Raw genomic sequence first — 25,721 nt, forward strand, 5'->3', positions numbered from 1 at the left:
CTTGCCTCTTTGATTAGTGAATCTGGAATTTTGTTTTTACATTTCGATAAAAATTAGACGGTCGGGCGCTAGGAAACGAAACATTTATTGGGATGGCTCTTTAACTTTTTAAAAGAACCCTTCAAGACTGTGTGAATTTGAACACAGACTACTGTTTTACATTATATATGCACGAGTGGCAGATGCCCTCTTAAAAAGGGATTATGTTTCGCTTGTTTAAACGAAATGCAACCTTTTTCTTTACAAAGAGCTCATCACTTCTGTCGTCTGTCTATCGCGGAAAACGCTGTTTCTTTACTTAAGTTTACTGAATCAACAACATCTATTCTATTTTTGTAACTTATTTACCCAGGGGCGAAGTGAAACGTCCTGTTTTTATGCTAATAAAATGCAAACATTAACACAAATTTTTCCTTTTCAGAAAACTGCAAACACAGGCGCCAGTTGCAGTCTCGTTAATTGATCCATTCTGTTCGGATTTGCATTCAGAGCGAGTGAGTCACGGATCGAAGCAGCCGAAAAAGACAGCCATCGAGTGAAATAGCGCCAGAAAGCTAAAGGTTAAAATGAACTTGACCCAGGCAAGCCAGCTAAATGCAACTGAACCCACGCCACAAACAACTCCGTTACGAAGTGATGCTGAAGTGTACATTCAAGTCGTTGTACTCGTCTTTATATCCATCGGCAGTGTGTTCGGCAACGCGTTCGTGGTTGCAATCATTGTATTTAACCACAAACTCCACAAACCGACTTATTATTTCATCGGCAGCCTGGCATCAGCAGATTTCCTCGTCGGAGCGATCTACATTCCATTTTACATCGTTTCTTCGCTCGCTCAGGAGTGGTACTTATCAATGGCTTGGTGCAAGTGGCATGCGGCTTTCATTTCGTTAAGTCTCAACGCTTCCCTTATGACGCTCTGTTTAGTGAGCGTGGATCGTTTCTTGGCAATAACCGACCCTTTAAGGTAAGACTCATTCAACTTCTCCAACAACAATTCTATGTCATAAAGCTCGCAATGTTAAAAAAGAAACCATTTAACATCGACAAGTGTTGTGTTTGTTTCTTTATTCTTCCGCAACATTTTGTGTGTTTTGACAATTTACAAAATGGAATTTCAATTTTTCTGATAGGTCAGCCGGATTTTTACAGTTTACTTTGCACCAAATTATGTTTGGTCAGACTTATCTTATAATCAATGTCCTCAGGAAAAATAATTCTTTCCATGCAATTTGCACATCCAAATGAAACTGCGACATCATTAAATGGAAAACGAGGCAAGGGAAGGGTTTATTTTTCGTGTTTACTTCTCTTGTTTATTCGGGGCTGCAGATTCGAGTGTAGATTTCATTTTTTAGTATATTAAGAAAATTTATATTCCTGTTCATTATCTTAAAAAAAAAATGTTAAATTGCCCTGCCGTGTGCTGACCTAGGAAGGCAATATTGAAAAAGCAATTCAATGTGTTTATCAACTGTAATTTTTGGGAATTTTGAATGACAATTTAGGCATAAAGGAGCATTTGCGAAGCGGGTAATAGTTTACCTTAAGAATAACAAGGGTCGTTGATTGTTTGATTAATCTGTTGCTAATGATTTGGTCTTATTTGAAATTATGATATAAAGAAAGTCTGCAAATAACTTGTCAGTAAAAGGGGTGCTGATAACTCGAATAAGTGCTCAGTTTCGCCGGGAGAACAGCGAAATTTTGCAGGAGACAGATTACCGTGTGACACTAAATTTTCGCCGGAGTTTAATTTTGTGAATTGACTAGACTACAGATTTTTTCTGTAGTTTTTTCTTCTCGCCTCCGACATGCCTTACGTGTGAAGCTTGCGCGACAGTCGGCGTTTCACGATGGACGATTGGCGCTTCGCACCTTCCACTGAAAAAGCGACTGTTTTACAGTCTACAGATTGACCATTTTTATGTTTTGCGGACCTAATTTTTGCGATTGGTATAAAAGAAGGGTTTTCCTGCAGGAGAGTATTTTTTGCGATGAAATTACAACATATTTTTTTTTTACTTTATATACGATCAAAATACAGGTCAAACGCAATGCGGATGTTTCAAACGATATTAAAAACGTTTCAAAATAAGTGTCAATCTACCACAATAACGTCTTCTCGGAGAAGACAGCGGGTCGTCTCTCTTTTGCTCTATTAAAAGTCCATGGGGCGAACACGAAAATAGGGAGTGAGAGCGATATTTTAGGGACGAAGCCGCGAGCTTCAAGTAGCAACGTTCGTAAGGACTTTAAAGCAAACCAGAGACGTCTCACAGACTGTTGTCGTTCGTAAGCGACCAGACAAGACGACGAAAATTCAGGCTAAGAATATAATAAATTAAGCCGAAAACGTGTTGTCTTTGTCAACAAAGCGGAAACTCAAGCTTAACAAATGACTCTGAGCCGTCATTTTCAACCCAACAAAAGAAATGATATTGAAATCACTCAGAACGGTTTTCAATGTTTGCCTTGAAAATCTTTTGCATGTCATCTTGAACTGTAATAAATATGGGCAAACATAATATCAATCAATCAATGGTAGTGAAAATTAACTGCTTAGTTCTTTTTGAAGCTTGAAATAAATTGAGAATGGACACTGAAAATAAATTAAGAAGTCGCCTTTTTTCGGTCGGTCAATTGAAGCGTTTCTGGCGAAACAAACCGTCCACGGAATTGAAACTGAGTGTTTTTCGTTGTTCGCTAAACTACGTGATAAATTTTAATACTAAAAACATCTGCGACGGGCTGTAATGAAATTCGTGCTTCAAATATCCGGCATGACAAATTTTTTCCCGTTTGTGAAGGAAATTTACATTGACTTTGCTTTTTACTCGAGAAAAAAACCCCGAACATCCATATCCTTGGAAATAAATCGAAAATATTCTATAACGCGAGGATACTAAAAATTAGAAACACTAATATCATTCCTAATCTGAATATATCACCTTACTACGAACAAATTTTAATTTCGAGGATAACTAACGATGGATCTGAAATGATACTAAACGGCTAAAAGAAACTGAATTATAAAAATTACTTTTATAAAAAGATAGACGAAATTGTAGTACTTCTTCTTTCATTCAAGAGTCAAATTTTAAGTCCCACAGTACTTGAATCCTAAGGTGATTTTTTTATTTTAATTCTCAATTCATTTCCATAGTGGGAAATTTTAAAAAAAATGTATTTGACAATAAAAGTTTCTACTCTGACACTCGAAAGAAGTAAAACGAATGAAGCTAAAGTCAATGAATCTTTTACCTTTAACTGGTTTTTATAAAAGTCATAAATGATTTGGTATTTAGATTTCTGCTGTTCTTACTGTAAGTTTTGATTCGAGGAAAGGATTTTAATACGTTTTCTTGCACAATAAAAGAAAATGGTTGCCTTAATTTCAAATTTTCTTTCAAGTTTATTAAATAACCCTTCATGTATTTGTTCGTCAATTTGATGAGTATTTTAATGAGTTCAAGCATCTAAAATAACCCGCAAATTGTTCTCTTTTGTGTAAGTTAAGAAACAGGCAAAGAGATAATGTGAAAATTTCTTGTATGGACGCTTTCAGACATTTTTCACACCCTTTTCAGTTCCCCTTTTAACTTTTAATTAAAATGGTCGCCCTACACCTATTAAGCGAAAGAAATTGATTTAGGAAGCAGATTGTTATATCAGGCGCCATGAACCAGGAAAATCTCATTAAGCAAAGTTGATTAATCAACAGCTTTCAAAGAAGTCACTAACTCGTATTTGTATAATTTTTACTTTTAAATAAGGAAGACTAAAATGACAAATTGAAGAGTACTTGTACCTGGATTTCGTTTCGTTGCCGCCATCTTGAATACATTATCTTTGCGAACTCATGTGTTTATTATTTTGTGCATTCTCAGCCCAGAGCCACTTGCCTCTGTTAGCCGACTGAGCCTGTGCACTAGAAAAAGGTGGCTCTGGGGACACATGATTTGATTGGCTAGATTTTAACAAAGGGAGTTTCAAATCTAGCCAATCAAATCAACCGTCTCAAACTCTCGTACAATAAAGGGATTTAAGAATTATAAAACGGCTCTTTTGATTGGCTTTTCCTTTTGTTAAAATCAATTCAATCAAATCATGTGTCCCAAGAGCCACTGGTTTCTCGGGCACAGTCTCAGCCGGCTAAAAGGGACACAAGCGGCTCTGGAGACGAGAACGGTAGTATGCTGCCAACCAATCTCATTCCCAGGGTCTTCTCAGCCCGACTTCAAATTCAATATGGCGGCCACGACTGTCATCTGTGATTTGAAACGATGCAGGGGACTACAGTCGGCATTTAAGTGTTGACACAAGCTGATTACGCTTATTTTACCTTCTAGGTACCAGACTACTCTGACGTCTTTCCGTTCAGCCATGTTATTACTGGTGGGCTGGGTCCACTCTATCTTCTGGGCGTTTGCCCCGCAGGTAGGCTGGGGCGAGGTTGTCTATGATGCCAAGACCTCCACTTGCCGTCCAAACTGGGGCGCGAAAGGACTGGTGAAGAGAGTGTATGTCCTCGGTCTGGCGTTCTTTACGTTTGCTTTGCCAGTACTGTGCATGGTCTACTGCTATTGCAGGATATTCTTCGTAGCCAGATACCATGTAAAGAGCATTAAAAAGAATTCGGTGAATACAGCAGGCTCTTGAGCGTCTGATCAAAGAGCTATGGAAACCAAGGCCATGAAGACACTGTTGATCGTGTTAGGAGCGTTTGTGGTCTCATGGCTTCCATACACGGTCTGTTCTGTAGCTACGATGGCCACTAAAGGATCATGGGAATTATCCAGCAGCACTTTGAACGCGGTGCTCACGATCACAATGTTGAACGGCTGCGTGAACCCGGTGATCTACGCCATCCGGGATCATCGGTTTCGCAACGGAATGAAACGAATGTTGTGTCCCTTGAGGTCAAGAGAGTCCCGAGAGTTTAACAGCTATCTATCTACTAAAGGAGAAACGACAATAGTATCGACACAAGAGAATGTAGAATTAGGTAACGTCAACCTTTCACAAGAAACTTCAGGTGATGAACGATTGGGTAATGCGCAGACACAAACCTAAACAAAAACCAGGCTTGAGCTCTGAGGAACACCGTGGGCTTGAAACCTAAAGGATACTCTTTCTACTGGTCGGCTGTTGAATTCTGTTGCTGGTTGCTGACTAGTGAAAACTGTGGCTCATAGAACAGGATTGCACATGTACTTTTAAACAATTATTGAACGAGCGCGCGTTGCATATAGAATGGTAGAGAGCCAACAAGCGCGCGTGTACTTATTATTAAATCAGCCAGGAAATACCGGTAAAACTTGCTGATTATATTTTCATTTTAGAAACGATCGGGATACGCATGTCTGTGGGGCGTGGTATAATGGCTGATATCCATGGCCGCTAAGCCAATCAAAACTACGCATTATCTAATGCTTCAGTTTTTAATAATGTGAAATAAAACATGCCAATCATGCGCTACCACGTGAACCAAACCAATATGAAATGCATCGACAACTGAGCGACGACACGCCGACAACAAGAGAGGATTATTTGCAGGAAAAGAGAGACATGACAAAAGAAACGATGAATAGAAAGAGGCAAAACAATACAACCACAAACGGGATTGAACCTAGAAAATACTATCTAAATGAATCAAATGGGTGAGAAAAGGGAAAAGGGAAAAGGGATTGGGGAACCTTAAGATAGTTCTGCTCTTTGAAAGATTGCGTGCTTCTTTGGATCGTCGTTGAAACTGGCACTGGGCTGTCAAAGAACCGCCATCTTGAATTTGGACACCGAAGAACAGCCTGGGTACAAGGTTGCAAGTCCGTCGCAAGAAATATTTGGGACAAAACGGCACTGAATACAAATAAGAAACTGTTGGAGAGCGAAATAGCTTGATTTGTCAGTGACGGGAAAAAAATCGGCCGACGCCGAAGGCTGAACGCAAATACACCTAATTGATCTACGAGTCACTGACGAATCACGAAATTTTGAAACTCAAAATCACTTCAGTCACTGTTTTATCATTTGTTCAGACAATTACAAGAAGTTGTAAGCTTTTAATTTTGAGTAGGAGGTGCGCACTGTTCACAGAGGTGGACAGCATCGTGCACGAGTACAGATTACTAGCTAGCAGCAACAATCTCGTTTTGAAGCTGCGATCCTCTCAGTGTTCGGTTAAGGCGAGGGCTCTGGGGACGAGATTGTTTCGATTGTAGCAGTACTGCGATCGTAATGCGCAGGAGCAGAACAATATTTGTAAGCAGTTATTGACAGGTGTTGTAGTCATCTGTTAAAGAATCAAATGGAAAGTGAAATAAATCGAGCAATAACCGTATATAATGCTATCTGTATTTTCACCGCGGTCAAACGTCTCAGGCAGCTTTTCTTTCTATTTCGGGCTATTTCATTCATTTTGAAGTGTAAGTATGAGCAAAGAGAGATAAAATAGCTCCTGAGTGTAAACATATTCCTATTTCCTCAGGTAAACGAGTGTTTTTACTTTTTAAATGTTCCGCATCCGAACCAAAGTGCTTTGACAAAATGGCGCCGACAAGTCCGCATATCGCTATTTTCAAACACGTAGAACGTTTTTAGTAAAGCTCCAAAAAACTTAGTAAATCGTCAGGATACTGGTAATGTATTAAACTTTGAACTGTGAAAATGAAAACCTTATCTTTGAAGTACTTTCCTTGTTTTTTGCATATTTCTGACGTTTGACCGCGGTCGAATCTGTATTACAGTAGATCCCTATTTGTAGCAGGAAAAGAAATTGAGCCAGAACTGAGGTTTTGTTTGCGCCAAATTAAAAGAAAGTCGCTAAATAATAAAGTGGTTGTATTGAGCGGGGGCTGTGTTGCGAGCCGTCGGGTTTCCACTGTTCTTCTTGACAGATGACAGGGAACTCTTACTTTACAAGAGATACAATAGTTTATAGAAACCCATAAGGGTTGAAACGTTCTCCTTTTTGTTGTTTTTTTTTTTTTTAATTTTTTAAAAAAAAAAAAATTCTCACATTCTTATTTACAAGAAAGGCTTTGGAGGAAAATCTTACTCATTTTTTTTTACAAAAATTTAGACAGCTTAGATAATATACTTATTACAGCAATTGTTGACATGTCTGTAAAAGCGAATCTTTATAAAAGTTTAATTTTAGAACGATTTATAGTTAAATTTAAGCTAAGATGTTTATATTCACAATAAATTTGCATTTTTCTTATATTAGAATAATATTCTCTCAGCCTCACACAAATTATTAGATTTTGTAGGCGGGTAGGCCATGATTAATTTGTTTAGCGTTTACTTTGCTACAAAATACCTTAACTTTCAAATCTCAAAGCTATTTTAAACACTGCAGTAGAGTAGCATAGTGAAATCTGCACATACACAGTTTAAAATGCTCTCAATGGATACATATAAAACGCTTACATTGCTAAAATAAATACTACTTACAAACTTAGAAATACTTTGTTGATTTTTTGAGTACACTAATGACTTGGTTTTCGGACCTGCTTTGTAAAATCCTGTCACCGTTTTGCATGCTGTGTAAATGACGCAACGTATGTCATTAAGTTTTGAACAAGTCTTGAGCGTGCGAGTAAATTCGATTAAAAAATTTGTCTTTCCCTTAAGATAACTAGAAAAATATGGCTTAATAAAAAGCTTCTATCTACCAACACCGCTGTCTAGTCCACAGCATTTACGTTAGTGTTGACTTGAGTAATTTTAAAACCCTTCTGTATACAGTCTAACCTCTTTAATAAAGACAGCCGAGTGTCCGTATTAGAGCAGTTTTCAATTGAGTATCGTAAAACCAAAACCAAAGTTATTACTCTGGCCAATCACAAAGGACACAGACAATCCAGTGAACCAATCAAAACTCGAAGCAAATACATGTAGCTGGCACGAAGCGCGGGAAAACGTGCGCGCGCGAGTCACGATTGGTTTTGGTTCTGATTGGCTGAGAAAGTGGCGCGAGATTTTTAAGCCAATCACTGAGCGTAGTAATGCAAAACCAAAGCAAACGCAATTTACTTTCGACACTCAAGTGAAAACCGCTCTATAGAGGTCATATAATCTCTACTTGAGATAATATTAATTTTCATGTCTATGGGAACACAATACATAGAGGTTTCCGTATTAAGGAGGTGTCCGTAAGAAGAGTTTCGACTGTACAACAAAGTTAAATTCCAAAATTTCAAATTAATAATAATAGAAATAATCATTCACAAGGAAGCCTACAGCGCAAAGTGGTTTACAGAAGGGTCCTAAATTAAGATAACAAAAAATAAAAATAATCTAAGGGAAATAACTAATTTTTAAAAATATTAATCAAAACTATACAAAATTAAAAAAACTATCAATAGATAAATGTAAGTTACGAAAGGAGATTAAAAAAATAAGTTAAAGTTAAAGTTTAGTTAAGATAATTGTTTCCTATCTCCAAGTACATTTATTTTACCGGCTCACACTTCCAAGACTTTCATTCAAACAAGCGTAGGGATGACACGCGAGCTGTGATTATGGAATTAAAAAAATCAACGTAACATAATTTATATTTTTGTGAAATCGTCAAAGTCTGTAGCGTCTTCAGCTTCGTCATTCGCCCATGACGCAACGCGGTTCCTTTTGCCAGGAAGGGCAAGGATGTCAGGGGGGAGGGGTCGTTCCCAGTCTGAGTCATCCGGCTGATACGATAATCTTTGTGGGGGAGGGGGTGGTGGAGGCCAATCCATAGTGTCATCGTCCTCAGAAGTATCTCCAGAATAAGATCCGTGCGACACAGGTTCATTTTTAGCACTTTCCGCAGAGTCCTTTTCGAAAATGTCCTGAACGTTTCTTCGGTTTTTCTTTTTAGAAAGATCAACTTGACTGTATTGCGGGGGCTCTGTTTTTTCTACAGTAAGACGATGACTATTATCTTCGTCTTCAGAAGAGTCCTCGCTTGACGTAGGCCCGTCAGCCAAGGGCCCATTTTTTGTAGTCTCACCAAAGCCCCCAATTAATTTGTCCGGACTAGTCCTTCTGTTGTCTTCCACCTGCGAGTAAACTAGGGGCTCATTTTTGTTGACAGGAGGCGGTGGAGGTGCCCAGCTAGGAGGCCCACTATCGAGATCGCCATCTTCTGTTCTTTTGCTATCATTCATAACGTCTACGTCAGCATAAAACGTTGCGCCGTTTTTCCGCGAAGGAATGGGACTGGCTCGTGGCTTGTAGTTCTCGAGACGTATGACGTCATCCACGCTGTACTCAGAGGATGACGGGATATCATGATTCAACCGAGCCGGGTCCAGGTAGCGCAGCGAGGGATCCTGAAAAGAACTATGAGAGTTTCTGTCGCCAGCGAACATCCCTTCATCAATCTCGTCATCTTCCGCGGCGAAGTTGTACTGTCCTTCAAAGCTTCCTTCGCTGTCATCACTTGTAGATGCCCGCGATCGCGAGGTGCTCTCAGTCCTCCGCCTGGGAAGAACGTGCATAAAACAGTCAGTATATGGAGAAGGTGGTAGCGCGGTGCTGGTCGCCTAATGGCTAGTGCGCCGGACTCCGGATCAAGCGGTCCGGGTTTGAGCCCTGGCAGGGGTCACTGTGTTGTGTTCTTGGGCAAGACACTTTACTCTCATAGTGCATCTCTCCGTCCAGGTGTAAAAATGGATACCGGCGAAATAATGCTGAGGGGTAACCCGACGATGGACTACCATCCCATCCAGGCGGTAATAGAAAAAGATACAAAACTGTTTGGTTGCTCAAACAGCATCAGAAAAATAATAGATTATAGAGCAGGGAGGCGAAACGTTTGTTCAAATTTGTAGCGTTTTCCATAACCGAATATTGCAAAAAATAGTTTTGGGAAAATTTACAGCATTTAGTTTACAGCTGCCATATTGGTGTCCTTCTTTGGGGCACCAATATTGCCGCCATAAAATTGAACACAAAATAAAGTTTATTTAATTTACCTTCACTTTGTAGCTCTTAAGCTATCACTTCTTAATTTTTTTTTCTTAATTTTCTGGCCATTGTCGAAGATGACTACGCAAGATCCGAAAATACTTAGACATGATAACTGAAAATAGCGTCCCCGTTTCGCCCACCGAACCCATAGAATGTAAAATTAAGTATGTACAGTATGTTACAAGGAATTTATCACAAAATCGTCGTTATACTTACTGGACGACATACTTGAGAGAAGGATCTTCATGGTTATCAATATGGAAACTATGACCTAAAAACAAAAAGACCATCACCGATTATCCTGTGTAATAGTACACTCAACAAAGTAACTGGATTCTGATTGGGCAAGAGCAGCACAATTTATCCCAAATTGTTCTCAACTTCGGAAATCTTCGGAATTCTTTGGGACAACTTCTGAATTCTTCGCCTCGTGCAATTTGAGAACTTTCAAAACATCGCTCGTACCTATTATTCACGAATTGTACTCGAGGTCGTGCGATTTCCTATACTAATAAATTCAAACTTATCAAGCGGTGGGAGAAAGACTCAAAACGACATCAGGTGAGAGTCTGGGCATTAGCCCTCAGTTTTCACCCAATCGCCACACTCGTCCCCATACTCCCAAAAATATGACTGAAAGTAAAGAGGATAGAGGATAGAAACATAGCACACTAAGTCTGCGTCAGCCATCATTAACTGCTAGTTGCTACTTACGAGAGCGCCTGGACTGCCGTCGTTTAAAACAAACAAAGGCGATGATAACAAGTAATAAAAGAACACCAAGCAGAAAGCAGACGATGGCGACTGTTAATCCAGAGGACTGGGTTCCACCACTTTGCTCTGACGTCACGGCAAAAGCATCTAGAAAAATACAATAGTAAAAAAAATCATCGAATGAATGCTAGTCGTAAACGGCGTAAACGCTTTGGAGGAGAACTCATCCAAAACTGCAATACGATTAGAAAATTTTTCCGAAATTTATCGATAAAACGGCCTCTTGTTTGAAAGAAACGTTTTCAAAACTATCAAGCGAAACCGAGACATTGTGCTCATCAAAATTAAATCATAATTGTTTGCCTTTTACATGCTTTAAGGTATATTTTTGGAGGTTTTAGCAATCAAAATTAAAATAGACGGGTAGTGGGTTTCTGGGTCGGATAGCAGCCCACATGGTCTCACATGATTGGCTCGCTACCCTTCGAGAGAACAATAGGGAAAAAAACAGGAACAATAGCGAATGCGAACTGACTGCTACACTAGAAGACAGTAGAATTATTAGCTTACGAGTGCTGCTACACTACTGGTTTTCTGCGGTGCACAAAAGGACTTGCAAGTTCCTTAGGTTTATATTATCACCCATAAACCTACGAGAGGTTATAGAGCGGTTTTTACTTGAGTGTCGAAAGTAATTTGCGTTTGCTTTGGTTTTGCATTACTACGCTTAGTGATTGGCTTAAAAATCTCGCGCCACTTTCTCAGCCAATCAGGAGTGAAACCAAAACCAATCGTGACTTGCTCGCGCACGTTTTCCCGCGCTTCGTGCCAGCTACATGTATTTGCTTCGAGTTTTGATTGGTTCACTGGATTGTCTGTGTCCTTTGTGATTGGCCAGAGTAATTGCTTTGGTTTTGGTTTTACGACACTCAATTGAAAACTGCTCTAAAACGTATAGTGAATGGCTTAGTGTAGAAAGCTTTTTTTGCCTGGAAAAACATGGGAAGATGGAGAGCATACTTGCAGGTTTGCTTCTGTCGAAATTGATAAAATATACGTTAGCGACATATTTACTACTAGGAAAAAAAAAACAACAAACTTCTTCTTACCAACAGAAGTCGTGACAAGCTGGAGTTCCGAAAAAGCACCAATCCCTGCGTTGCTGTACATCCGGGCTTTTACTTCGTATTTTGTGTCAGGTTCAAGGCCCTTGATGAGGTAAACAGTATCTGCCATCCGGGGTATTACAACCTTCTTATAAGCGGCTGCACTGTCAAATTCTTTATGCCATATATGGTAACCCGTAATCGAATATGAAGGAACCTATTAACAAATACAAAAACTTTATTTAAGGACGAATTTATTATCAGTTTAAACTCACGTCAAGTCTAGCGCGTTAGCAAAGAGCAAGAGCGAATCAGTCAGGTTCTAACGGAGGGTCAACTCATGTTTTAGATCTCAGCTGTTGTTAAATGCTTGACGGCAGTTAATTTAGCCTGCGTAGCTGGCTCTCCCTGTCGCCCATGGCAAACATGTCGAAAAACCGATCAGTTTGCAAAGGCGCGAGAAAACGTTTTCATGAGGGAGAGAGTGGCTTTGTACAGTTCACAAAACAGTTTGGAGTGCAGGGCAAAGTTGTTCAGAGGAAGGATATCGCCATCCAACTAATGAATTACTATCTAGTGGATAGCGAAAATGGTTTTGTTAACAATTATCCACCGGATATTGACTTATCCACACTTTAATAAGGCGGGCCCGCATTTTCAAGTTGGTATCAACTATCGATGGTGATATACTTATCCTTACCTTCCATTTGACCATGATCTGATAAGCACCATTAGACTGCACTGTTAAATCCACAGGCGGGGTAAGGGGAACTAAAAAGCAAAGAAAGAATTTACTGTATAGTTTAAAGCGCACTGAACTTTGATATATCACTTGAGAAGTCCCATACAAATTAACCACAAGATTGATAGAACTTTCATATCTACAATTTTTAATAACTTCTACTAACCACTTTGCACTATCTTAGTAACTGAATATCTTAAATCATATCTTTTCCAAGCTCTACCAGGACACTTTATACGGAAAACATAGAAAGGTTAATGGCTTTCCCGTGCCTCTAAAATAGAGTAAAATTGAAAGCTTTCATCGACCATAACTTTGCGTTCGCGCTCGCTCCCTCGGTTTTTATTTCGCTCATGCGGAATGGGAAAATAGAAGGACAGTGAGCAGACTAAAGGCCTATTTTTATAAAGAAAAAGTTGTCTTTGGTTGGAGAACCTTTCATACCGAGCCACCCCAGACGAGAAAGCTTTTTATACGTTTCTTTATAAATAGCTGCGAATTGTTTTTATTAAAAGTTGGCCCGGGGACTTGGGCCACCCTGTGTGGAGGGTCGCTCGCTTTGAAGATAGGGTGACCCTGGGTGGATGGTCACTCATTTTGAAGGTGGGGTTACCCAGAGACGTGCCAACTTTCTCCATTGTTAACACGTCTTTGGCTCTTTCGACTCGCCTTTCAGGGACAAGTCTGGGCATACAGAGCATGCGTGAAATTGGGTGGGGCAAGTTTCTGGGTCGGTTGGCAGGGACAGCTTTTCTCATAAAAACGCATGGTTAATGATGGCTCGGGGGGAGAGGAAGATCCTTCCACCAGGTACAACAGGTCCTAAAACTTTGATGGATTATCATCCCATCCACGGGAAGGCAAAGTACTTGCTTTGATTATCTGTGAACAGACTTAACAAAAGACACGTTATGAGTATGACACCAGAAAAAGTTGTTTTAAATTGTTCTCACCTAGCTGCCAGGTTGTTGCTGTTTTTAAAACTCCTTTACTCCATCGTTCCACGCCATCATTCCTCCTTCTCCCCGCATAAACCTTAACATTGTACACCGTATCAGGAGACAGGTCTTGCAAAGTAAAATTCTGTGGGCTTCCAGAGAATGCGTGTTGAATGAAAGAATCCTTTGAGGTGTTTCCATTTAGAGGTGCGTAGTTTATCCTGTATAAAATTGTGCTGAGATATCCATTTAAAACTTCCGGCCTGGTCCAGGACGTGAGAATAACACTTGCATTCTTCGCAGTCAATTTTAACTCTCGTGGAGGAGACGGAGCTGAAAATAAATATTATAAAAAATTCAACTCTTTTTGTGAGGAATATCAGGGCTCAATCGATAGCGAACAAAACTATACTGCTGACAAATAGTCATTAAAGGGAACTTCCACTCTAACGACAAGTTGATGTTGAATTATTTGAAATAGTGCCTTAATTTCAAATTTTACGGGACAAGGGAGAAACAGCATTTAATAGCGGCAAAAAGTGGAAAAGATTATTGCTTTTAAAATTCCCCGCGCGCCGCCATTTTGGATTTTATGACGTGAAATTGTTGCCCATTTGAATGTTTCACACAAAGATCATCTGCCTTCTTAAAATAGCGGCAACCATGACACGTCATAAAATCCAAAATGGCGGCGCGCGGGAAATTTAAAAGCGTTAATCTTTTCCACTTTTTGTTGCAATCAAATGTTATTTCTTCCTTGTCCTGTAAAACATGAATTTAGACATTATTTCAAACAATTCAACGTCAACTTGTCATAAGAGTGGAGGTTCCCTTTAACATAACAAATTCACAGTTTTCTTTCGCCAAGTATTCAAAAATCAACTTTTTAAAGATATTTCAGTTTGCAAAAAACTCATTTCTTACGTGTATATCTAGAGTAGAATCTTTTGACACAACATTATCAATATTATTATGCGCGTTTATATTGACAGCAAACTCCAAGAAATTCAAACTCACGAAGTTTAACCAATATATATTTCGCAAACGTTTAATTCACGTTTTAATGAGTACGAATGAGGTAATGTGACAAAACTGCAAGGATGCAAGGATTGATGTCCATAGCGGATTTAGAAATAAGGAAAACGGGCTATTTTTTACGCTGGTATTAAAGTTCAAAATTCTCAGATAATTAATATAATTTCAAGCACAAATTTCCTCATACCTCCCTCCAGAGTAGTAACATTTTGCGATGGCTGGCTGTAAGGACTAGTACCCAGTCCATTTTTAGCCTTCACTCTAAAACTGTAAGAGGTGAATGAGTTCAAATTGTTCACCAGAACTGAACTTCCTTTTATGGAGTCATTTACTTGTTCCCAGTCTCCTGCTCCGGACTTGACTTCAACCATGTACTGAAGAACAAGATCTAAAGGGTCAGACTGACTCCATGTCACTTGTAAAGAAGTCTCCATAACTGCCGTGACCGAAGCTTGAGACGGTGCCTCAGGAACTGAAATAAGAAGCAGATGCAAGACCTTAATCTTTTTGTACACCAAATATGGAATGCGGAGGGAAGATCTGAGGTATCGCAAAATTCCTATACTACATGATGGAATCCTTGTTTGTCTTTTGCAATTTATTCTCCATATTACTTGCAGTATAGAGCGGTTTTCAATTGAGTGTCGTATAAACAAAACCAAAGTAATCACTCTGCCAATTACAAAGGACATGTAGCTAAGTAAAAACTTACTTCTTGCAAATCGTGCCACTGAATTAAGAGGATTACTACAGTTGCACAGAAACGAATTGTTAACAAGTGATGCTTGAGGAATGATTAACTCTTTATTTGCATGGACGTCGTAATCCGGGAATGTTTGCCTATTTGGCAGCTTCGTGTTCTGTAGGTACCAGGTCACCTCGGGGGAAGGAGTTCCACCCACAATGCACTGCATGCGGAGCTTACTGTTCTGCGATGGAGTCTGTTTGAAGTCTTTTATGACTGCATTTGCTGTGGATAACATAAAGTACTGTTGGTTAGCAAAAACGTGCGGTCATATATAATGGTTGAGTGTGGTGTACAATGGATCTAAATGTTTAGGTTTTAGCCCTGGCCGGGCCACTGTGTTGTGTTCTTAACAAGACACTTCACTCTCAAAATGCCTGTCTATCCAGGTGATAAATGTATGACGGGGAACTTTCAGCGCAATCTGACAAAAATGTTGATAAACGTTAATTAACCATGGGGCAGTAAAACAAACCCTTCCAGCCTCTTGGCTTAAAAAAGACCTTATTAAATAAGTTAGCATGGCCATATCGAGCCATAACTTGACCTTTGCATAGAAGGGGCAAGACCTTGCCAGGAGGTTCCTTCCAGAAAAATTGGAGAACTATGAGCTCTGAATAGACTCCTTCTTAATAATCTAGGGCTCGCTTCTTCCCATAAACGCTAAAAGTGTGTACGATCAAGGACACCCAGGAGAAAAATAAAACTACCAATAATAACCATAATAATTTAACGGCCAGGGTGCTTAATGTATCTTTTAGGGATGGGGCGCTTTTTTCCTTTTTGGTATTAACATCTGAATGCATTAAACAAATGAGAGGTCTTTTTGGTGGTAAGGAATTGGGCCCTCGCACGAAAATTACAGTCAAGACACGTGCACCTAAACGACAACTTCTTTTGCTTCGTAGTGTAGGAATGATGTGAGCATGCGCAGTTCAGAAGAAAGATAAACCACAGACAATCTTAAGGATGATTTTGAACCTTTGTGCCACTGTAATTTAAATAGAATAGGGGCTTGCTGAAATATGGGTGCTTACGTAACAGGAATGATTATTGTTATACAATGTTAGGGACGCTCATTAGAATAGGGGTGCTAGTTAAAGGAGAAGTTCACTCCAGAATGGCCATATTTCTACGCAAAAAAAGAAAAAGATATGTACACAAGACGTCGAGCCATGAGTTTGGGGATTACCACCTCTTCGAGTGGGTCGCCTGTTTTGCATATCCATTTTGCCAACAGAGCCCAAGAAATACAAAAATCGCGCACTAAAACCCGCCCCCCAGCCCCCGCCACCAGCCAGATGGCGGCGTCGCGTTTTAAGAAAGATCGAGGGAGCGCACGGGAGGCAAAAAATGGCCATTCTAGAGTGAACTTCTCCTTTAACAAAAACATATTGTAAGGAGAGGGAGCGCGCTTATTAGAAAGGGGACTGTCCAAGGAATTGAAAGGGGCACTGTCCCCAGCTTCACTTAAATACTCAAGAGCCTAAAGACATATGCTGAAACCTAAGAAAAGTGGTTCAGTGTCGTTAAAAGCTTTGTACTGAAGCTATAAACAAGTGATATTGTCGGGATGCCATCATAATCTTTAGATCTAACTTGAAAAAGACAGGCTGATTTTTTTCAAGTTCATCCCCTTGTGGACTAGAAAAACACCTAAAAATTATTACGACTCCCTTCTTTCTTCAACAACAATTTACTTTAATTTATATCTTCATCTTGTTGTTCCAGGTGCATTAATTTTAATTTAATTTTTTAATTAAATTTTAGTTCTTTTTACGGAAGAGCAGTAGAATCCCTGAGTGACAGTGTCACAGAAGTCATCTGAATGTAGTTAACATTATTGAATGAACCAATTTTAAAACAGCTTCACACTTACTTCCAATTGACAACTGAATTACTCCCTGTGTTGAACCTCTATTGTTTATAGCTTTACATGTGTACGACCCTTCATCTTCAGCTTGTACGTTCTCAATATTGTACTGGTTTCCTGTCCCAGGAAGGCTTGCTCCATTTCTTTGCCAAGTTATGGTAGCTGGGGGATTGGACTCTGGTTTACATTCTAACACGGCCGTTTGTCCTTTAAGAACATACACATTCTTGGGAGGGACTAGAAAACGCGGTGCAACTGGATTGGGGAGATCAGAAACAGGAAAAGAGTATTAAAAAGAGTATTAAAATTTGTATTTATGTATTTGTATTTAGTATTATGAATATAAGTCCGGGGGGGCAGGGGCTACTCAACTTTATGACTCAACGAAAAAGGTTTGTTGCAAAGGGTCTTTAAGAACCTCTTTGAGATTTGGATGAAGGCTTTTGCTATTTTTTTTAAAAAATCCTTTTAAGCATCTTGAAGGATCCTAGATGAATGTTGCAAGGTTTTAGAAAGAGCCCAAAACTCTTTGCAAAAATTAGAAGTCTCTTGAAGATCTTTAAGGAATATCGATGAAGATTCTAAAAGATCGTCAAAAAGATCATCATTTATAAGATCCTTCTTATCATCAAGGATCTTTAAAAAAATTTCACCAGGATAGGCATGGTGCCTGTTCAATTATTTTTCAAATGCTTGTGATTGCTTTCAATCATAAACTTACGTTAACGATAAACAACACTCGAACACACTTAAACGTGAAACCCCCAACTACATGTACTTACATAAGACATCTAGAAAGGCCTTGACACTTTTACACCCAGCAGCATTGCAAGCTTTACAAATGTGCAATCCTCTGTTCTCAGACTTCACGCTTACATACGTCAGATCCCCACTGGGATCAACCTTTATAACAGCACTAGGTACAATGTCAGTTGTCATTCCACTGCTGTCCTTAACCAACCATGTAATATGTGGTTGGTCTGCGCCACCGGCACGACATGTCAGCGTGGCACTGCCACTTTCTTCAACTGAGATGTTACTTGGCATGGCAGTGAACACGGGGGAGTCTGGTAGGAGAATAACAAATATTTGGATAAAAACAATGTGTTGCAATTTCTGGCACTAAACAAAGTGCTTATTAAGAGCCCTGGCCACATAAGAGGGTCACAAGTTAATGTACGTTTTGGAACACCTTATTACATGAAATTTTCGCGACACGTTAATTTCGCAAATTTCGCAATTCCAAAAAAATCGCGAAATTAAACTGATGCGAACAATAAGTGTCGCGAACATAACATGACACAAAAATAAAGTGACTCATATTATGCCAATAATCAAGAAATAATAAGTTTATTACCACTAAAATCAATGTAAACGAATGTTACGTTGCTGTCCGAATTGACTCTGGAACAATAACTCATGAATGTACAAGCATGACCTACTTGTAGACTTTGTTAGTTACCTGCTCTGTTGTTGCTGTTGCCGCGATTTAGTCCCGCCCTTGCGTTTGTGTTAATTTTGACATTATTGTTCCTTTGATGAAGTCGTTTTATTTAATTCAAGAGCATGTTAAAGAATATTACCACGGAAATGTAAATTGTTTCTTACCCAAAAGCGCGAAATCAAAGTGATTAAAAATACAAAATTTTTGCAAAATCGCAAAATTTAAGTGTCCCGAAAGATGCGCATCTCAAAATCGCAAAATTAACGTGTCGCGAAAATTTCATGTAATAAGGTAATACAGTTCTTTGTGTGAAGCAGACCTGTTTATGTTGGGTAGTAAAATGAACTGAGCTTACACAAGAACTAGACAATACTAGGCTTTAGGCGTTAGTAGTAAAGAGGGTTCCTATGGGAAGGAACCAATCAGGAAGCCAAACTCATTACATGTGACCAAAATGCACCAATTAGAAGGCGTGATTTTTGCAGTCTATTCCGATGATGTAAATGTAACAACTCTGAACGATGCACTCTTGAGTGTGTGATACCACCCTTGGAAACTCAGGTCCAAACTGCCACTTGGTAATGGTGACAGCATCAGAACAGAATGCACAAATCTGCCCTAATCGGTCCATATTGGTAACATGAAACAAATATACTTCCTGATCGGTTATTTCCCATGGTGTTTCTTTTTGTTACTGACAATAAAATATTTGTTCCATACCAGCAACTAAAAGATATGCCCTCTTTTCTCGTGTTCCTGCAGCATTTGTTGCACGGCAAGTAAACCAACCACTGTCTTGTTCAGAAACATTGTTTATCACCAGAGTGCCATTTGGTAAAATCCTAAAGTGCAAATCATTGCCGATGGGGTCCTGTGACTTGTACCATTTGATTGAAGGAACTGGGTCTCCTGTGGCAGAGCATGAAAATGAGGCTGTTTGTCCTTTGGCAATTGTTTGATTCATTGGAGACTTTGTGAACATTGGTGGCACTGAAAAAAAAAAAGTAATTGACAAAATAGCATTTTGAAACAGCACCACAAGAATAAAATTACTTTTAGTACTGTGGCTAGAGTGAGGAATCTATTAACAGTTAGGGCCTATGATTTGTTTTCCAGATTTTAGAATAGCCAATTACAAGATTTCATCACACAACACCTTCTTTGACCTCATATTTTCTAAAAAAAAAATCACACTTTATAAAACATCATTTTTATACACAAAACTAGAGAATAGAAACACTCTGCCTTTTAAGTTGCTCTGCAACATTTTGCAAAGCTTAATTCACAACATTTGAGGAATCAGTGCTCTATTATTTTAGCTGCACTTCATTGAGAAAATAATTTACGGTTTATGTTTGAAATAATATTAGTAAACATAGGGCTGTCAAAAGTGCCGGCTGCCAGTCAAAATCACCATCTATTTCATTACATGTATCTTGGCCAGCTACTCTGCTGGGATATTGTTCTGACTCTTTATTAAAAGGTTAACAAAATCAGCCAAATGCCTGTACTCCAACAATAAAGCCATCTACTTCAGAACTTTGCGACATCCCTGAACATAATATACTAGATACATTTTATGTTTTACCTTGAATTCTTATGTAGAATCTACCATTAGCTGATCCTAATGAGTTGTTTGCAAAACATGTGTAGAATCCTTGATCAGCAATTCTCAAAGAACTTAAATTCAAACTGCGATGCCTTGTGATAACTGTGCCATTAAATATCCAGTGATAATCTGGAATGGGTGTGGCATCAGCTCCGCATTCCACAACAAGTTGGCTATTTATGTTTTGTGTCTTGTTCATCATTGGTGTAGAAAATCTTGGAGGAGCTGGAAAGAGTGTTATTAAAAGAGAATTTGAAACTGATCAGAAGTAAAACAGACCTTAAGATAGTGGTACCAGTACAAGAGTGGGTATGAGTTTGAATTCTATAACTAAAAGTCTCTCCTCTCTTTTTACCCCTTCTCTCTATTAACCTTTCCCTTACCCCCTTAAAACTTTGAGAAAAGAAAAAGACCCTCTAGGTATAGATGTTAGTCTGGTTTTCAGTGAATACAATGTTGTCTTGATGACCAGTCAGTGAGTCCTGATCATTCCTTCACTCTCACAGGAAATGCATGAGATTTTTATCTGAGATTGCCGTTTTGGGTTGTTTTGTTTTTTTTTTTTTTTTTTTTTTTTTTTTTTTTTTTTTTTTTTTTTTTTTTTTTTTTTTTTTTTTTTTTTTTTTTTTTTTTTTTTTTTATCATGTTTCACATCAAACTTGTACTGATAGTCTGCTCTTCAACTGGTCAGCATCACAGTGAAGATTCATAATGAATTTCTGGGGAGAGGTGGGAGTGGAGGCTTAAATTTGAGGGTGGGGGTAACAGGGCTTTTAAACTCACTCTGAACAGTCAAGATGGCTGAGACAGACCGCTGTCCAATATCATTCACAGCTTTGCAAGTGTATCTTCCAGCATCAGTTTCTGTTACCATGGTGATATGCAGAGAATTGTTTGAAAGGACTCTCATAGTGCCAGGGGGCTGTGACATCACAGTGACTATAGTGCCGTTTGGTGTGATCCACTCAACATGGGGTGTGGGACTACCCTCAATGATGCAAGAAAACTGGACTGACGAGTTTTCTGTGACCACTTTGTCTGAAGGTGCCCTTGTTATACGAGGATAACCTGACAGAGGGAGAAAATACATGTAATAACTAAAGTTGACATAAGTTATAATGAATGTGATTAAGAATAGCAGTTTTATGTTAAACAGTTGCAACAAGGTCTCTACTTCTGAGCAACATAAAGCCACTAAGTGTACATTGTAGGTCCTAGTTGCTAAAAGGGTGGATACTGCTATCCACCAGAAAAATCACTTTTCAGTAGAGTTAAGCACGGTTTGTTTGGTTAATACGTATTCACTGGATAGCAATAGGCCATTTCCAAGTTACCCTTTGCCTCTGTTTCAAAACAAGTCTATGTGCCAAACCACTTCACATTTAAGAAACATTCTGGGTCAGCTGGTCAATTGTGAATTCTGACTTGTGAAACTTCCCACTTGTTATTGTAAAAAAAAAAACACAACTAGGGGAACCTTCCAAGCTTAGGAAATGACATCGCTGCTACTAGAATGTACTTTTTTTATTTTATTCTCTTTTGTGGAGAAATGTAGATGCAAAGCTGAAGACCAGTTTCATGTCTTCACTAAGACCAAAATTGAAGGAAAGAATAGCACTATCTCCCTCATGGAATGAAGAGTAATGAGGTGATAATTGAAAATTCTCATGATATTAAACCAAAATCAAATCACCTTGGATATGTAGAAATGCCTGAGCTGTTATATTTCCAAGGATATTCTGTGCAGTGCAGATGTAGATGCCATCGTCTTCAGGCTTAAGATTAACAATCCTTAGTGCACCAGGTGAAGGCTCCTCTCGTCGATCAGCTGCGATGTCCCCATTCAACTTGCCCCAGGTGATTGTTGGAGGAGGAATTCCACTTGGCAGCGCAGTAAAATGTTTCTCTTCCACCTTCAACTGCAGTTTTGTTAGCTGGCTTTGTAGTAAATGATGGATGAACAGGAGGATCTTCAACAAGAGCAAATTAAGACAATTTTTTGTTTGGTGTTATTATTGTAATTACACAAAACAGTGTTTGCCAACAGTGAGCTCAGTTGATTAGAGCTCCAAACTGTCGTGGGGAAGTTGGAGGTTCGGTGACCATACTAGGGTGAGCACTCCGGACAATGCACTGATAATGGCTTTTTCCCTTACACACGCCTGGAGGTTTGAAAGTAATCAGAAAAATGACTTAAAAATGACATTGCTCCTTGAAGATAACTGAGGAGAAGACAGGTAAGGATGATAAACTTACAATAGGTCCCACCTCCTGTCACATCTTCTCTGTCACAGTTTAGTAGGGAATGTTAAAGAACCCATCACTGTTCAAAAAGAGTACAGTGTAGGGGTTGCCCTGGTGATTGAGGTCTGGACTTAATGGTTGGTGCTTCACATGGGTTCTAGAAACCTCTTTGCACCTTTCCCCCTTGGACATACAATGTACATGGATATATTGTCCAAGAAAAATTGCAATAAATAAATAAATATTTGCCGCCTACCATTCACCCGCAATGTTGCACTTGCAGCTGTCACTCCATACAAGTTATCAGCCTCGCAAATGTACAAGCTGCCATCACCACTCTTTTGTAAATTGTTTATTTTTAAGGTACCATTGCTGAACACCTCAAACCGTCCACCAGTTTTAACAATTTCATTGCTGCTATTTTTCCAATTTACAGTGGGCTCCGGATTGCCAACAACAACGCAGTGAAATATGGCAGACTGTCCAACATAAGTTAATAATGATGAGGGTGCTTCAAAAAGGATGATGCTTGGCTTACCTAAAAATTGAGATAATCAGCCATTATTGGTAAGATGTTCAGTCAATCAGTTTTTATCTGTCTGTCTGTCTGTCTGTCTGTCTGCATGTCCATCTGTCTGCCTGTCAGTCAATGGAAGTTAGTCCATTTATTAGTAATTCAGTCACATAGTCATTCCTTTATGCAGTCAGTCAGTCAGTCAGTCAATCATGTCGAGTCAGTCAAGTCAGTCAGTCAGGTCAGTCAGTCAGTCCTTTCATCCACTGCAGCCATCAAGAAATCAATCTTGACATCAATCCATTGATCGACACTTGAACTTCCACGCAAGTGGCACTACTAAAGATTGTGACTTGACGAAACAAAATAGCCTTACATGTAGTTAATTTCTCCCTGTGGGAATTTTTCAAATGAGGTATATAAATCAAGTGCAACTGACCAACCTGTGTAGCAAGCATTCCTATAGATCACATATGATATCCTTCTTAGCTGTTCAGTCATGATCTGCTTCATGGCCTTACCCTTTTTTTGCTCTCACCTTGATTTTTGTGTGGCAAAGAAATGGATCTGTGTGATCTATAGGAATGCTTGCAATGTAGGCTAGATACTGTCTCAATCTATAAAACTACTTACTAGATACATACCCTTGACAGCTAATACCCCTGTTCTTTCACCTCTCTGACCAGACTGCCGGTCAGTAGCTACACAGGTATAATTTCCAGAATCAGAAAATGCCAGGCGATCAATCTGTAGTGATGAAACTGACCCAGAGAGTGAGATACTGCCTTTAGTGATGTTGCTGCCATCTTTAAGCCAGTGGTAGCTGGGTTGTGAGACATCTATTTGACAGTCAAAGGAAGTTGTGCTTCCTTTGATGGCAGATTTGGAAGAAGGTTCCTTTAAAAAGATTGGGACAGCACCTGAAAATAAAGTCGTTATTTTCAGAAAAAAACATTGTAGTTATTAATTCTCCATATGTTGGCTTATAGGAAGGAGCCCAAAAGTCATGATTAGACCATTTTTAATCAACTCACATTTTTGGCCGGTAGATTTCTAATAATTATCGAATCAGAAATCAACTGAAAGCTACATGTATCCTTGGCTAACCACAAAGGAATGTGGTGAATCAATATTGAAAATGGTCACACTATTGGGCTCCTTGCTGCTTTGAATGGCAATGGGGAGAGGTGCTCAAAAAAAAAACAAAAAAAAACAAAAAGGGATTTTAGAGAAGAGTCTCCCCCCCCCCCCCTGGGCTTGAGATTTTTACATGTATGCACTGTACCTGCCAACTCTCACACAATATTATGCAAGCATCTAGCCGATCTCAAGAGGCCTCAAGAGTCCTCATGGGCCCGATGAGGATCAGTAGTAAGTAGTATCTAGCCGATCTCACACCTGTTGTAACCTTACAGGCAGCTTCACAGCAATCTATACACGAAACTGATTTTTTCCCTTACCAATAACCCCTTGAAAAAGTAAGAAAATAAATCATCTCACCTGTATTAAATTGTAGGTTGACCAGAACCAGCAAAACTACTGCTGTCCGCATATTGTTGTTGAAATCAGCTGATGGATATGAAAATTATTTAAATTAATCAAACTGGAATTCAGACGTTTCCTAAAAACTTGAAATGTGACCAGTCATCCGACATTTCCTACACAAAAATACAGAACTGAAGATTCGAGTTACGAGAAAATCTGTCAACATACAGAAACCCAACAAGAACCGAACAGCTTTAGGCTGCTTTCGGGCCGGATACAAGATACATGTATTTGTTGTTCTTGTATTCAATTCGTGTACAATACTTTAACCCTCTCGAGCACTGTCAAAAAGCCACAATAGCTTTTCAAGCCACTTAACATCAAAACTTACAGTACCAGAACCTCTCTCGTAAAATATTACAATTGGATTGCACACACAGAAGTAATACTCAATATATTGACAGCTGCGCGATCTTTTGATCATTAGTTCGAGAGCATTGTTTACACATTTCTGCGTTATATCCAGCTTGTTTGAAAGAAAACGCCTTTGAAGTGGCGACGCGTGCTTAAAGAAGAAAACACACATATATCATAAGAATTATTACGGCGTTAAAACAAAACAGAGACGTTTTAGAATGAAAACATACTCCCAAGCTACTTAATTAGACCTAATCTAATTATGGCTAAATACAGTGATGAGTTCGATCATTAGCTTCAACGGCGCGTATTCGTGAATCATTTAGCGCGATTACTCACGATCTAATGCAAGAAAACAGAAAAATGATTCAAATAGCTTACCTTTTGGAATTCATCACTAAGTTTGGTGGGCAATTTCATGAGCGATCATAGATCGAGTAGAGCTTCCAGGCAACAAGCAAACTCAGACGCCAACCGAAGGAATGCGATACTTCTGGCGGCCATCTTGTAACTAAGCTCGTACCAGTCCTTTCGGTCTAAAAGTATGTCACACAACGCGCAAAAAGGTAACACAATCGCCCCCCGCAAGGACCGTTTTGTGCTTTAAAATTCAACAAGACTAAAAATTCTTGTTTTTTGGTAATAAATAAGCCGTTTGTGTGTGAAGTCACTAAATGATAATCTGGAGAACCCCTATTCCATAATTCACAGACAAATAAATTGAGACCAAAAATACTTTTGAAACTTTCCATTAAAAAGTTGCATGCAACATCGTTTAATTTCACTCCTATCACTCCTATGACCTCTATAGTAGGAAGGATATATTTTATTCTCTATTAAGTTTTAATATCGTGAAAAAATTGCAAACTTTTTACAAAACCACAAAACAGAACGAGGA

At 39.1% G+C, this 25,721-nt stretch overlaps 2 pseudogenes across 2 annotated transcripts; one reads left to right on the top strand and one right to left on the bottom strand.

Moving 5' to 3' along the window:
- Window positions 1–337: 337 nt before the first annotated feature.
- On the top strand, window positions 338–8,304 carry LOC144664068 (trace amine-associated receptor 9-like; annotated as a pseudogene). The gene is made up of 3 exons (XR_013572746.1): window positions 338–967; window positions 4,353–6,101; window positions 8,170–8,304. The product of XR_013572746.1 is annotated as a trace amine-associated receptor 9-like (transcript).
- Window positions 7,021–25,324, bottom strand: LOC144664039 (hemicentin-1-like; annotated as a pseudogene). Its single transcript, XR_013572738.1, has 18 exons — window positions 25,205–25,324; window positions 24,422–24,490; window positions 23,566–23,841; window positions 22,664–22,945; window positions 21,857–22,133; window positions 20,947–21,231; window positions 20,143–20,388; window positions 19,275–19,544; window positions 17,893–18,177; window positions 17,117–17,365; window positions 15,205–15,462; window positions 14,680–14,964; window positions 13,473–13,790; window positions 12,478–12,548; window positions 11,781–11,994; window positions 10,672–10,818; window positions 10,174–10,228; window positions 7,021–9,468 (listed from the first exon to the last, which is right to left on the bottom strand). The product of XR_013572738.1 is annotated as a hemicentin-1-like (transcript).
- Window positions 25,325–25,721: the final 397 nt, after the last annotated feature.

This window comes from Oculina patagonica, chromosome 8 (genome assembly GCF_052425735.1).
Source record: "Oculina patagonica isolate OP01 chromosome 8, crgOcupat, whole genome shotgun sequence".
Taxonomy (NCBI): Eukaryota; Metazoa; Cnidaria; class Anthozoa; order Scleractinia; family Oculinidae; genus Oculina; species Oculina patagonica.